Source organism: Scyliorhinus canicula, chromosome 20, assembly GCF_902713615.1.
Source record: "Scyliorhinus canicula chromosome 20, sScyCan1.1, whole genome shotgun sequence".
Classification (NCBI taxonomy): Eukaryota; Metazoa; Chordata; class Chondrichthyes; order Carcharhiniformes; family Scyliorhinidae; genus Scyliorhinus; species Scyliorhinus canicula.
This window is the reverse complement of record NC_052165.1, coordinates 62,954,841-62,970,108: the sequence shown is the minus strand read 5'-3', so window position 1 is coordinate 62,970,108 and position 15,268 is coordinate 62,954,841. Positions and strand designations below refer to the sequence as shown.

The window sequence follows — 15,268 nt, the reverse complement described above, 5'->3', positions numbered from 1 at the left end:
CGAGACCAGTAAAAATCAGGAGATTAATATGGAGTTTTTGGAGCCTCCACAGGTTTATATTTCTGATCACAACAGAAATATTTGCAGTTTAATCGTCGACAGTTATTCATTGCGTTATGAATGTTCTCAGTTGCCTTGTTGACATCTCGAATAAAAATTACACAGCGCTCCCAGCACAACATTCGGCCATTCGGCCCAACTGAGGCCAATGTTTGTGTTCGACGCAAACATTTGCGGTGCCGAACTATCAGTAAGAAAGAGGCTTCCGGAGTTGCTTTAATTTAGACGAAGTTAACAGTAATCTTTGGTCCTCGATTGAGGTGACAACGGAAGGTTCTAACTTTATTCAGTACACTTTGCACCGGATAGATCCCGCTTCCGTCAGCATCTGACCTGTCCACACACGATGTCAAACTTCCCAAAAGGTGAACACATCCTGATTTTGGCGGCAGACATTGGTTGCGGTAAACCGTTTCTCGCGAGACAGACGAATGTGATTTATTAGCCGGGGGCCCTGCTATTCGATCGGTAATTCTGTACTAATAAGTAGTGACACGTGGTGGTTTTGTAAATTATTGGATCTGATCACCACAGCCCCTGGGCGAGGCGAGAAGTGTGTCTGTTGTTCACTCATCAGGATATTTATTTTTAACGGTGGTGGATCAGCAAGAGTCAATAGCAGCGTCGTGCATTTACACACACACTCGGATTCTCAGCAGCAGCAGAAACATTAGGAGAGATGAGCCACCGTAATGCACGTGGCCTTGATGTACAGTACAAAATAAAACGTGCCAATTAAATCAATGAAATATTCAGGCGATTGCTTCTGCAATCTGACATGTAGCCTTTATTTTGTTTCTGAGACCCCCGCAGTTTTTTAAAAAAATATGAGCAATATGTGAAACAGTCTGCAGCCGCATTGTGAAAAGATGCAGCGCCTACAGACCCAGTCTTTTAAGATTATAAATAAATAACTTCGGGGGTGGGGGGTGTTGAAGGCAGGGTTAGATAGTGAGGCATGGAATCATTAACCAGGGTGACCCACTCCGGCTCCCTTTAAGTTTTCACATCAAAACGTGTTCAGCGTCCAACAATTGGCTCTCACGTCGGTGACCTCCTGCCAAACCTGCTGTAAATTTCAGGTACATGCTTGCGTTTCGCTTATGTGTTGGTGTAAAGTTACAGAACACGCAAGTACGGATGTATTTGTATTTCAGCAGGTCACGGACACTTAAGATATATTGTGACTAATTATAAATATCTAAAACCAATTGGGTTCCCCCCCTTCCCCTTCGGTCAGTGGCTTTTTAAAGATATGTTTGGCCCCAGGTAAATCGTTTCAAATATGAAGGATTCGAAACAAAGCCTAAAAAAAGGTCAATGCAAGAGTCTGAATCTGCTTCTTGGGTGCAAATGCCTCGCTGCTGGACTGGAAAGAATCTCTGGTCGCACCAATTATGAGCCTGAAACTATTATTCCCTTGTGCATTTTACTGTTCCAAATGTTCAAAGGCAGCGTTTTCAGCAGGGTTAGGAGGAGAAATGCCACTTTGTTTCTGTCAAGGGGGGAGGTTCAAACCGCAGCAAGTGTAAATGTCCCGAGGTACAAAATTGTAGACGTGGAGCCTTTTAACTGACTTTGAAGCAGCATCACACAGGACAACTTGGAATGGCACTGCGCCCAGGCACAATACACACATACAAACGCAATAACCATCAGCCAGTAGACGCCTTTGTCAATGCTTTGTAATTGAAGTGCTTCTAGTTCAACTACTCCGTCAGCTTAAACATTGCTTTGGGACACTAATGGGCATTCCATAGATTCGGAAACTGGGGCAGAGAGAGAGAAAAAAAGTTGCCAGATTCGAGAGGGCTTTCTTATTGCTGTTGGCGATGCTTCGAATGCAGAGGTAATTTGCAATGTTTCTTGTCAACTATCAGCGTGCATTGTGGTCCACACACACACACAAAATTCAGTGTTCAAACTCTTGTTGTTTCTTCTCCTGCAAGCTCGTACTGTGAGACAGTCAACAGTCTCCACCCCCAGACCCCCGTGGCAGACTCTTTTCCCCACGAACTCACGGTTCTGGCCAGTATTCAAGTGTAGGAGTGCACAGTGCGATCACCCTGCAGTTCTTTTAAATGTTAATAAAGAGATGCAGCAGCCGAACGTTGTGTTAACTCCCCATCAAAACATCAAACGTAATAGGGGGTTAATGGCAGAGGGAGCCGATCCACCAATTTGACTTGGCGTTGCATTCACAGCCCGTTGCAAAGGGAAGGAAGTTTGGCGTCGGGTAAAGGAGCATTCAATGTCATGTTAAAATAGTAGTGGGAGCCTTCATTGAAGATTTAAAGGGAATGAATTGAGACTTTTCTGGGCAATATTGAAATTCGACCTAGACAAAACGCACAACAGTTAATTACATTTCAGCGGTGGACAAACATATCCCAGTGAATAATGAGAAACCGCCACATTTAACCAAATTATTGGTTAGTTTCATTTTTATTACCCTCAATCTGCTCAATTTCCAAAGCCGCGGTCTATTTTCCATAATTAAGCCGCACATTTCTAAACGCAGTGGTTTGACACATGTCAGTAATAGACCCTTCCCGAGCCGATATGTGTAAATCAGACCAACCGCGTTCCAGCGCCGGAGAGCCATCTTTTTAAAACATTAAAAAGTTGTCGAACTTCTCAAAATACGAAAACAGTAGAATTCATTTGGAACACTGTCCCATATTCGTCCCGGCAGAAAATGTAACTAAAACCACGAAATCGCTGTCACAAATGTCACCCTTCATGTCATCAGCGTAGCATCCCAGTTTTTGGTGGTTGGGGGGGGGGGGGGGGGGGGGGGGCAGAAGAGACCCGGGAAGAGGGGGTAATTGAAGAGATTGGAGTAGCAACTCCTGGTGCCCACTCAACAAAGAGTGCCCCCCCACCCCAAAAAAAATCATAATCTAATTCTGTTTTAACTGGCTAAGCTAAGTATAGGCTAAGCCCTATAATACATCACAGGAGACTAAACACAATGTTTAGAACTGTAGGAAGTACATTTATGGAGAATGTCCCCCGGGGGGGTCATCCCACCTTTCGTCGCTGGCCTCCGCTTGGTTTTGTCCCCCAACATGTGGCTCGCTCTGACCCAGAGATATGGTTAACTCTGTTCCATTGCTAAAGTCTTGTTTTTTTATTTGGTAGTACGGTACAGTCAATTACGCCCGGCCCATTCATTGTACATTGGTCCACCTCTTGAATGTGTTTTCACTAATGCAGCTAACCAACTGTGTTTTATGAAAAGTTGCACTTAACGGGCGAATTCAACTTCCGAACAAACCACCGTGAACCTGCAGCAAAGTAGACACCACAGAACCTTTGTTACAGCCGCCTCTCTTTTCTTATATAAACCGCGGGTCGAGCTTCTGCAGGCAGCTCGCAGACAGGTTAAAACCAAACACTTGCTTAACCGCAAAGTAAGTGAACTCAAATTGTCACGCTCTTGATTGTTTACCTTTATGAACACTGGTATCCTCAGTCTTTATAAATTCCAAATTCGGACAACAAGGGACCTTTTTAAAAGAAAATATTACAGGAGGTACCAGACCGGAAGGCAGAGAAACAAAATATGGTTGTTATTCGAAAGCGAACATCTTGTTATATTTTTTTTTTGCGGGGGGGGGGGGGGGGGGGGGGGGAGGTGGTGTAGTCATTTTCACCGAAGCATTATTCAGCTTGACCAATGCGATTAGGAAGGTCGAGATGGACCCTCTCCTAAACTGGAGAGCTTGCTCCGACTGTGTTGGATACCAATTTGGGTTTAATTGCGTTCTTTCTCTCGCCCCGCTGTAGCTCCGAGCGTGGAAGTCGAGCAAATCAACGTCTAATCTGCCTGAGAAAAAATATATAATTTCCTCAATAAACTAAATATTGCACTACACCCTCAAAATAAACGAAATTCAAATGAAAACAGTGATGTAACATTTGCGAAAAACCGCGACAGAAACAATTACACATTAGCTGTTTCTGCCGCAGAAATATGCTAACGGACTTTTAATTAAGGATTGTTCGTTTTGCTAATAAGCGTTTTTGGGCTTGTTAAAGATACCAGGTGTTAATAGATAGACTGTCAGCGATGTTGAACATGTGTGAACCGTGCATCGGGCTGAAACATCACACCACACTTGAACAGGCAAGGAGGTTGATGTCAAATATGCCTGCGTTTTATTTATTTTTATTTTTTTGAATTTACTGATAATCATGTGGAATGTGATACTCCCGGTTCTCGCCCGTTCATATTCACGGCCCTGAAAGATCACGTTCGAAATCTAGATCCCGCCCGCGAATTTCCAAAGATCGCTACAATTTAGCAGCATCTGCTTTCAGACATCACGCTGAATAACGAGGGGAAATTGACAATTAATGGCAAGAAGGCAGTTTATCTCGCCCTGATTGGAATAAGAAAGTGGCAAGGGAAACATGCTGATGCAGCGTTACGTTTTAATTCGTGCCTAAATTAAACTCAAAGCCAGCAGTTGGGGAATTTTTACTGTCAGCTTTCAACCTGTTTACGATGGTCAGACTGTTAGTAAGCGTTAGCCCATTTGTATTGGAAATACGTTAATTGAATTCACGGACCACTCAAAAGCTGCGCCTCTCGGATGAGAAATTGCAAGATATGTTTATTGCAGAAAATCAATTGCACAATTAAACGTTACAATTATTTGACCGATCAATTGCACAATTAAATGTTACAATTATTTGACAGATTTCAGCCAAACACTTCCATTTCTAACACCCGATGCACCCAGGTACAAATGCGAACATTCTTGTGAGGGTGGTTTTCAATGATAAGTGCTTCCTAAATGCAATCGTGCTGCCTGCTAACACAATCTGCTCAGAGGATGTCACTCCAACTAACGGGCTGAATTGCTCACAACGCTGCTCGTTCATAATTACCATTACAGAACAATCGGCTACCATCTCATGTCAACAACACTCTTCTGGAAGCTTAACCTTGAAACTTCACCACAAAACACGGAGATTCACGTATTAATTGTGAATTCAATTATTGATATGCGGGCATAATTTTATTCCAAATCGCGCGGTAATGGCTGAATCAAAGTTACCATTCAGCATTGCACTGCCAACAATGATTAGCAATCTCCACACAAGCTCACTGCATGTTGTCGTTTATATAAGGAGTATACACTACGTTAAATTACAGCAATATTCAGTGTGTTTTTTTAAACGTTTGCTGTGTTCTAGGGAAAGGTGCATTGAATTGACTGGAAATTCTTCGTTGACTAAATATTTTCCGAATATATCAGAAATATTCCCACTAAACCTGACCAGGATATATTGAACAGCAAAAGGCCGGTGTGAATCCGGACTCACTGTAGATGGACATTATCATGGTGCATTGCACAGTAAAAGCTCTGTATGCGTTTTCTCAGTCGATCCCGATCCATCGAGGGAAACTGATCGCACAGGCATCTTGCCACGCTGACCCCTATGTGGAGGGACATCATCACAGGAGGGCGTGTTACACTGGGTTTGCGCTCATTCTCTATTGAATTACATAAGGTAAATGGCACAGAACCGACCTTTCGGCCCAACTAGTCCATGCCGGAATTTATCCTCCACGCAAGAGCCCTCTCATCTATTCTCACCCGGATCTACCATTATAACTACCTTGTTACCGTCCGGCGGCGGAGGTCCCCGCTGGAGGTGTCCTCCCCATAAAACTAGGGGACCTGGGGTGGAGGGTGCTGCCTATGGCAGTGCCATGCAACCATCTTTTGAACCACTTCACGGCTTTGCCAGAGATCTGCCACTTTTGTGGCCTGGTGGAGACCGTGGAGCACATTTATGTTGTCTGTCCTAGGCTGCACTCCCTTTTTGGTTTCTTGACAGCGTTGTTGTTGAGGATTTTTTTGCATTCAGCCCCACGCTCCTGATCTACCGATATCCGGTGCGGAGGAAGCAGGGGAGGCAGAGGACCTCCTCGTGAACCTGCTCCTGGGCCTGGCCAAACTTGCCATTTATAGGTCCAGGCAGCGGGCGTCCGAGGGGGCCACACAGCCTAACTGTCTGCCCATCTCCTGCGGCCTCGTTCCCGGCTGGGTGTCCCTGGAGCGGGAGCATGCGGTGTCCATGGGCACACCCGAGGCCTTCCGTGCTCTGTGGGCACCGCAGGGGTTGGATTGCCTTATCGACCCCGATTTTCACAATTTAATTTGAGGGGTTTTTGATAAGTTTTTGTTTCCTTTCTCGTTCTTTTTGGGCTGTGCTCCACTCGTTGTTTTGGGGCACTCCCCTCTTTTGGTTTATCCATCAGTTACTTTATGTTCTTTTGCTTGGTTGTCACACCCAGCATCACGCCAGTGTCAGTGGTGGATGCTGGCCTAATCCTGCAAGTGGACATAAACGTGCAGGTCACAGATTCACGAAAAACACAAAAAACAAAAAAAAATAAACAAAACAAAACACACACAAAAACATAAATTAGAGTAGTGAGACCATATAAAAGATCTACCATTATAACTACCTTGTTGCCGTCTGCTGGCGGAGGTCCCCACTGGAGGTCCTTCTGCGGAGGTGTCCTCCCCATAAAACTAGGGGGCCTGGGGTGGAGGGTGCTGCCTATGGCAGTGCCATGCAATCATCGTTTAAACCACTTCACGGCTTTGCCAGAGATCTGCCACTTTTGTGGCCTGGTGGAGACCGTGGAGCATGTTTATGTTGTCTGTCCTAGGCTGCACTCCCTTTTTGTTTTCTTGACAGCGTTGTTGTTGAGGTTTTCTTTGCACTTCAGCCCCACGCTCCTGATCTACCGATATCCGGTGCGGAGGAGGCAGAGGACCTCCTCGTGAACCTGCTCCTAATCCTGGCCAAACTTGCCATTTATAGGTCCAGGCAGCGGGCGACCGAGGGGGCCACACAGCCTAACTGTCTGCCCATCTCCTGCAGCCTCATTCCCGGCTGGGTGTCCCTGGAGCAGGAGCATGCGGTGTCCATGGGCACACTCAAGGCCTTCCGTGCTCTGTGGGCACCGCAGGGGTTGGACTGCATTATCAACTCTGATTTTCGCACTTTAATTTGACGGGTTTTTGATAACGTTTTTGTTCCCTTTCTCGTTCTTTTTGGGCTGTGCTCCACTCATCATTTTGGGGCACTCCCCTCTTTTGTTTTACCAATCAGTTACTTTACATTCTTTTGCTTGGTTGTCATACCCAGCATCACGCCAGTGTCAGTGGTAGATGCCTGCTTAACGTGTAGATGAACGTACGGGTTATCAATTTACAAAAAAACAAAAGTACTAAAAAAGACAAAACACATAAACATAAATATATTTTTATCTTTTTAAAATTAGAGTAGTAAGACCATATAAAAGGTCTACCATTGTAACAATGGGCGGGATTCTCTGACCCCGGGGCAAGGTCGGAGAACTGCCAGGCCCCGCGCGATTCACACAACGCCCCTCTGATGCAAGTCCGCCGCTTCTCCGGTAACCGGAGAACCCAGCAGGGAAAGAAGAGGTAGGCAGTGCAGGAATCCTCAAGGAGGATTGTGACACCCTCACACCCGTTTTTACCACTCGGTAGCAGTGAGGTTGATGACATCTTGGGGCGATGACACTGGCTAAAATTCATGGCACTGCGTCAGAATGATTGGACAAGGATGCAGTGGTCATCCGAGATTCAATTGTCAGGAAAATAAACAGGTGTGAGATCAGATCAGTCATGATCTCATTGTGTGGCAGAGCAGACTCGATGGGCCGAATGGCCTCCTTCCACTCCTGCATCTTATCATGTTCCTGGAGCTGCCAACATGAATGCCACATGGGAAAATGCTGAGAAGGAACAGAACGGAACATTTAGAGGGTGAAAGGAGAACAACCAGAGCTTGTTGTCCAAGTAGAAATAGGATTGAGATCCTGTGGTCAGGAGCTAGGGAAGATGTTATAAAACAGGACTTCAAATGTAGTAATCTTCGTATTACACCTAATACCAGCACTGGTAAATATAAGAATAGTACATGAAACGTGTGTCTAGAGAAATGATACAGTATGGAGGGTTTCAGATTCCTAGGGCACTGGGATCAGTTTTGGTTTAGGAAGGATTTATTCAAGTGGACAAATTGCACCTCAACAGAGCTGGCATCAATGTCCTTATAGGAGGGTTAACTAGTACAGTGAGGAAGGAATTAATCTCATTTGGCAGGGGGATGGAACCAGGGTAAAGTATTAGAGAGATGATGGTGTGGTGGTAACATAAATGGGGCAGCAATCCAGATCTGGGGACAACGGTCCAATACCTCCCACTATGGCAGTCAGTGGAATTTAAATTCAATTAACTACCTGGAATTGAAGAGCTAATCTCAGTAATGGTGACTATGAAACCATTGTCAATTGTAGTAAAAACCCATCTGGTTCACTAATGTCTCTTTGGAAAGGAACCCTGCCATTCTTTCCTGGTCTGGATTACATGTGACACAGCAAAGTGGTTGACTCTTAATTGCCCTCTGAAATTGTGTGGTAAGCCGCTCAGTTCAAGGGCAATTAGGGATGGGCAGCCTTGCCAGTGATGCCATGAACAAATCACGGAAAATAACAGAGGAGCACAGGAGCGAAAGCAAAATACTGAAGAACTGGAAATTTGACACAAAAACAGAAAATCCTGGAAATGCTCAGCACGTCAAGAGGCATCTGTGGAGAGAAAAATAGAATTGCTGTTTTGATTCAATTATTATTTATTTAAGATGCACAGAAGACTGGGAGAGGCAAAAAGTAACAGGCCTCAAAAATAGTTCAGAAATAGGAGGGATCAGATAGAGGTCAAATGTAGGGTAGTTTAAGATGGAGTGGGGTTCATAACATGATGCACAGCAGGCTGAAGTCAGCCATCACATAGCACAATGATATACCTGACTCAAAGAGGATGATTGGGGATATAATATTCAAAGTTAGGGAAAGACGAAGATACACTATTACAGCGCTGGAGAGAGATGATATGTTTGAGGAATCAAAAAGAGTTTAATTGATTAGACTTATATTTTAAGGCTGGGATAGGGGCGACCTGAGGGAGCAGATACTAGTACATTAAATAGAGAACTGGATAAATCATTGAAGTGGAAAAAAAATCTAGGTCCATGGGGAAAGAGAGACTGACTGGGAGATGAAAGGAATGTGTTGGAGGAGGCAAACTGTGAACTCGATTGGTAAGAGAGAGGGTGACTGTCAATGTAGCATTATGGCAATGTGGAGAAGTGCTTGAAAGTTGATTTGCTGAATGCGGATATACCTAAATATCTTTTTTTCTTCTAAGTTATTTTTAGAATAACCAATACACCCTGATGTGGCATCAGTTCAAAATGCCAGAATGGACTACTTTTAATGTATAAATTTGAAGTGAATGCAACATTTGGAAGGAGTTTGTGAAATTCTAAACTGCCTGCTCCAATATGCATACGGCAAATAAATGTGATGTACAGTTAGATGCTTTAATTATTAAAGGTGAGTTGGGAATATAGTATGGATGAAACTTTTGACCAAGAGAAACTATTAGAGCATATTTCCAGAATGCCAACATTGTTGTGCTTCAGCTTAATTGTACAGTAAAACAAGCCCACCTGGATTCTGTACATCTTTCTAAACTGAGAAATTGGTTAGAATTATATTTTAAGGCTGGGATAGACAGAATGTTTGGCCTCTCAGCAAATCAAAGCCTATGGGGAGCAGGTGAGAAAGTGACCCTAAACTCTGGAGTTCTCTTCTGCATGCCTTAGCTCTCGACAGAGCTTTCTTCCTTTGGGACACTCTTTAAAAGCTAACCCTTTGGGCAATCATTTGGTCATTGGCCACAAAGTCTCCTTACATGGTTCAGTGCGAAATTTTGTTTGTGAATGCTTCTGCGAAGAGCCGTGGTATATTTTACTACATTGAAGGGTTTATATATGGATGATCGCATCGAATGGGGGAATGGGCTCGATGGGTGTTACGGTCAACTCCTGCTCTCGTGTTAGGTGACAGCAGAGGAACTATGACACTACTGGTTGTATATTGAAGCTATTAAAGAGTGGGAAGGAGATAGAGGAGCAAATTTGCAGGCAAATTACAAAAAGATGCAAAAGGTGCAGAACAGTGATAATTGGGAACAAGAAGAGAGATTGCTGGAAAAATACAGCACATTTGGCAGCATCTGTACAGAGAGAAAACAGTTCACATTTCCAGTGCGTTTGACTCTTCTTCAGCTTCTTGAAAATGCTGCCAGACCTGCTGATATTTTCCAGCAGTTTCTGTTGTTGTTTCAGATTCCCGCATCTGCAGTATTTCGCTTATTTTAGTGATAATTGGAAATTCAATTATCCTGATGGAAACTGGGAAAGTTATTGGGAAAGGGACAAAGAGGTGTTGGACTTCCTAAAATTTGTTAATGGAAAAGTTCTTGATCAGTCTATTTCCAGCCGAACCCAAAAGGAAAGAGTGCTGGTTTAGATATGAGGTGGAGCAATGGGAGCTGGGAACATCTGGGAAAGGTGGATAAAGCATCAAATTCAGAGCAGAGGCAGTTATAGAGAAGTACAAGGTATGATCACGTAGATATTGAACTGTGGGAGGCCTAAATCCAAGGAGTTGTAAAGGGTGCTGACCCAGGTGGATTGGAATCAAAGGTTTGCATGTAAAAATCGATTGAACATTGGGAGGTCTTCAAAGTTGAGATGGTTTGGATACAGAGCAGATGAATTCCCAAGAGGGAGAAATAAAACAGGATCCAAAGCTAGAACTCTGGATAACTAAATAAATCCATGTTAAAATGAGACAGGAAAAAGAGGTTTATGGAAATTATAAACTTTACAGTTCATTGGGGAACCAAGCGGACTATAGAATGCACAGAGGAGATCGAAAATAAAGAATAAGAGAAAAAGGGCAAAGAGAGAGTAGGAGAATTTTAATAAGGACATGGGGAGTCCACACTGAGTAAAATATGAACAAAGTTTTACTTACACAAACGATATATATATATACTACCTACCAGGTCCTCTCTACTTGGTGCCTTACATTCATGGCTACACAAGTGCCAGGCAATGACCATCTCCTATAAGAGAGGATCTAACCACCGGCCCTTCAATGGCATTACAGTCGCTGAATCCCCACAATCAACATCCTGGGGGTTACCATTGATCAGACTAGCTGGACTAGCCATATTCAAACTGTGGCTACCAGAGCAAGTCAAAGGCGAGGAATTTTATGGTGAGTAACTCACCTTCCTTACCCCCCAAATCCTGTCCACTATCGACCAGGTGCAAGCCAGGAGTGTAATAGAATGCTCTCCACTTGCCTGGGTGAATGCAGCTCCAACAACACTCAAGAAGCTCGACAACATCCAGGACAAAGAAGCCCGCTTGATTTCTCCCCCTTCCACAAATATTCAAACCCTCTCACCACTGATGAACAGTTGCAGCCGTGTGTACTATCTACAAGATGCACTGCAGTAACTGACCAAGTTTCCTTAGACAGCATCTTCCAAACTCACAACCACTACCATCTAGAAGGACAAGCAACAGATACCTGGGAACACCACCTGGAGGTTCCCCTCCAAGTCAATCAACATCCTGATTCGGAAATATATTGCCGTTCCTTCACCATCGCTGGGGCAAAATCTTCGATCCTTCCCTAACAGCACAGTGAGTGTACCTACACCTGAAGGACTGCAGCGGTTCAAGAAGTCAACTCACCACCACCTTCTGAAGGGAAACTAGGGATAGGAAATAAATGCTGACCTAACCAGTGACGCTGGCATCCTAAATATTTTTTTTAAAAGCCGACCTTATTTACACTGGGTAATTGAGATACCCTGCCCCTAGTGGGCAAATCGTACTCTGCAAGGAGCATGGGGAAGACAAGCATTGCCACCCCGTGGGTCCCCTGTGGGATATTACAAAAATAAATTAGCGGTGAACATAAAAGGAAATCAAAATATCTTTTACAAACACATAAGTAGTAAAAGATAGGTTGGAGATGATTAGGGATCAACAAAAAATAAATATTCTTACGAAAAGACTACTTTGCATCTGCCTTTAGTAAAGATGAGGATGCTGCCAATGTAGTAGTAAAGATGGAAGCAATAGTGATATTGGATAAGATAAAGAAAGATAAACAGGAGATTAGGCAGTCCTCAAAACAGAAAAGTCACCCAATCCAAATAGATCACTGAGGAGAGGAAGCAGGCAATTTGTAGAGGCCCTGGTCACATCTTCCAATCCTCCCTTGACATTGTTTTTAAATGTTATTGATTTCTCAGAATTACAAAGCCAATGTGCAGAGTGGACATGGCAAGCCCCTAATATGAAATGGTGCCAGAGTACTTGAACATTATAAAGGTCACACTTTTGTTTAAAATGGAGACAGGGATGCACTTGGCAACCACAGACCAGTCAGCCGGATGCAAATTGCACCAAGAGCGGTCACGGCCGTGAAAAATGGGCCTTTTGTCATGGGCCATAATGGTGGGTTTCATGCTGTATCATCTGCTTCCCGCCTCATTAATTATGCAGGCATAGGAAGCAGGCAGACTCGCTGACGGGCGAACTCTGATTCACCCATCATACCGTTACCTCACCATTTCCTCAGTGCCATATTTAAACTGCAGTCATGCACACAGTTCTCAATGCTTCCAGCCCAGGATTTCTCCAGGGAAGACATATCCCAGCACGGTAGCATAGTGGTTAGCACAGTTGCTTCACAGTTCCAGGGTCCCAGGTTCGATTCCCGGCTGGGTCTCTATCTGTGCGGAGTCTGCACATTCTCCCCGTGTCTGTGTGGGTTTCCCTTGGGATGCTCTGGTTTCCTCCCACAGTCCAAAGATGTGTAGGTTAGGTGGATTGGCCATGCTAAATTGCCCTTAGTGTCCAAAAAGGTTAAGTGGGGGTTATTGGGTTACGGGGATAGGGTTGATACGTGGGCTTGAGTAGGATGCTCCTTTTAGGGGCCGGTGCAGACTTGATGGGCCGAATGGCCCCCTGCTGCACTGTAAATTCTATGATTATATGATATCCCAAAAAACCAAGAAATATGCAAACCGCCAGATCCAGCAACACATTCCTGGAAGACATTTTGGACACCATGGATGTCCGTAGTGATGTTCCCCAACCTCAATCTGACCACAAGAGATTCAGCAGTCTTGCCACTCCGGGTTGGAATGCGGGAGTAGTCATGGTCAGTACCAGAGCTCCTCAGAAGAGATTTTCTATCCAATGCAGAAAAGGGATGAATGACATCATCTGTGCCACCAGCGAAAAGCAACCATTTCATCACTAAACTCACACACTCACAAGGCCATCACAAATTTACTGGCGTCTCACGCATGCGCAACTCGAGGGTCAACCCCCACACACTCTCTCACACACATACTCTTACATCTCCATCTGCCCTCATCTCCTCTGGAGATCATCTCCGTGACTTTACTCAGCGGACACACACACACACACACACACACACACATGAACACCTGGCATCCTTCGCATTTTCCCTGACATGTGCATTTCTCAGATTTCATCTGTCTTTATACAGGACAAAATCACACACCATAAAAGGGAGAGGTCCCAGATTAGGATGGTCAAATATCCGACATCAAAGTCCTCACTCCCTGTGAAGACCTCCACTGGCTGGAGAGGACATGGACGGTTCCTGCAGCAACACCGAGGTTGACGCCAAGAATCCAAGAGAAGATCCTGCACCAGATCATTCCTTTGGCAACTCAATTATGTGTCCATTGTTTAGTGTGTCATGATGGTCATGTATTAATAATCTTCACTTGATCTCCCGGGCACATCTGCCACATTTGCCCTCAGGCAATCTTGAACCAAATCCAGCGTCAACAGCACCTCGGATGCGGAAACTGATGACAGGATCCTTGAAGACCCCTCACAGCACTCGCCCACACCCTCCAGTAGCACAGTGGAACACTCCTTGGTGGGACTTACATGTCGAGCCAGTTACAGGTCACTATCTGGTGAGCACAGCACACAGTCTGCTGCACAGCAGGTGGAGGCAGGGACATCCAAGATTGCTGGCAGTCAGAGGACTGGTAGAGGCACAGAATCTGCTGAATCTGATTCAGATGGTGAGCCTCTTTTATCTGTCAGTTATTGGAGCTGCAGCAACATTCACAGGAACATCAGGAAGAATAGACAGCTGCAAGGAAAAATGGAAGAGACCTTCCACCTTCAGTCCCAGGTGAATCCGCTGTCTCGCCAATGCACCGAGGTCAACATTGACAGGATGGCTGCTGCAATGGAAACTTGGTCCAGTATATCTGTCCTGCACTGCTGAGCTCCATCGCTGAAGCCACAGTTGGCCTCCAACAATGTGACTGCGAGAGGGGTACTGGGCAGCTCGCTCTCACTCCAGCTTCCCCTTCTCCTCAAGGACTCTGTCAGGGGCCATTGGCCTCCCATAGAGAGGATTAGCAGCTCAAACTTTGGGGCCAGCTACCCAAGTGACGCAGGGAGTGTCTGGACCAGCCAAATTCTGCCTTCTGTGATCCCATCAGCTACAGCTCACAGGCCGATGGGGATGCACATGCCCCATGGCGGAAGATCCAAAGTTGGCTGGGGCCTTCCAGGTCTCAGCCTTCCAAAGAACGCCCGCCAAGGCCATCACAGACAACAGAGTTAGCAGCAGGCTGCCTCCACCTCCACTGTGGATGTCAGGAGAGCACCAAGACGTAGAGGCAGAGTTACAAAGGTTAAGAAGCGTGGGCACGGGTGTTAATTACTTGTACATAATGTTAATTAGTGTGAATTAACTCCCAGCAATATCACCCAGTCTATGACTCCTTGTTACGGTAAGCAGCGTTCCTGTCAGCCTGAAGGGAAAGCTTGGTTCCTGCACAAAATAAAGCAGGGTTCTGAGTCCAGAGCCTTGTTCCTGTGCTATGTGGAACCTTCCCAGCACACTGATGGTGCCACGTCACAGTCACTGGACAAATTAGTCAAGCCGGTAACTCACTGTGGCTTATCATTGCTACCAGAATGTACTGGTGTCACAGAATTCCATCATTCTTCCTGCGAGCTGTTAGCAGCTTTGAGGTATGGCTACCACTGTGTCCTCCCCCCGCCCCATCTCATCAGCATCTATGTTCCCTAAAAGACTCAGCTCCTACAAGTACCACAGGATAAGGAGAAATTAATGTATCCCCTCTGCATCTACATGATATGGCCTATGTTGAATGTAGGAAATTGTTATGTATTATAATGCTATTGA

At 45.0% G+C, this 15,268-nt stretch overlaps 1 long non-coding RNA gene across 1 annotated transcript; it reads right to left on the bottom strand.

The window, feature by feature from the left end:
* Positions 1-422: 422 nt before the first annotated feature.
* On the bottom strand, positions 423-3,596 carry LOC119955220. The gene is made up of 2 exons (XR_005458410.1): positions 3,515-3,596; positions 423-2,398 (listed from the first exon to the last, which is right to left on the bottom strand). It is a non-coding gene; the product is annotated as an uncharacterized LOC119955220 (long non-coding RNA).
* Positions 3,597-15,268: the final 11,672 nt, after the last annotated feature.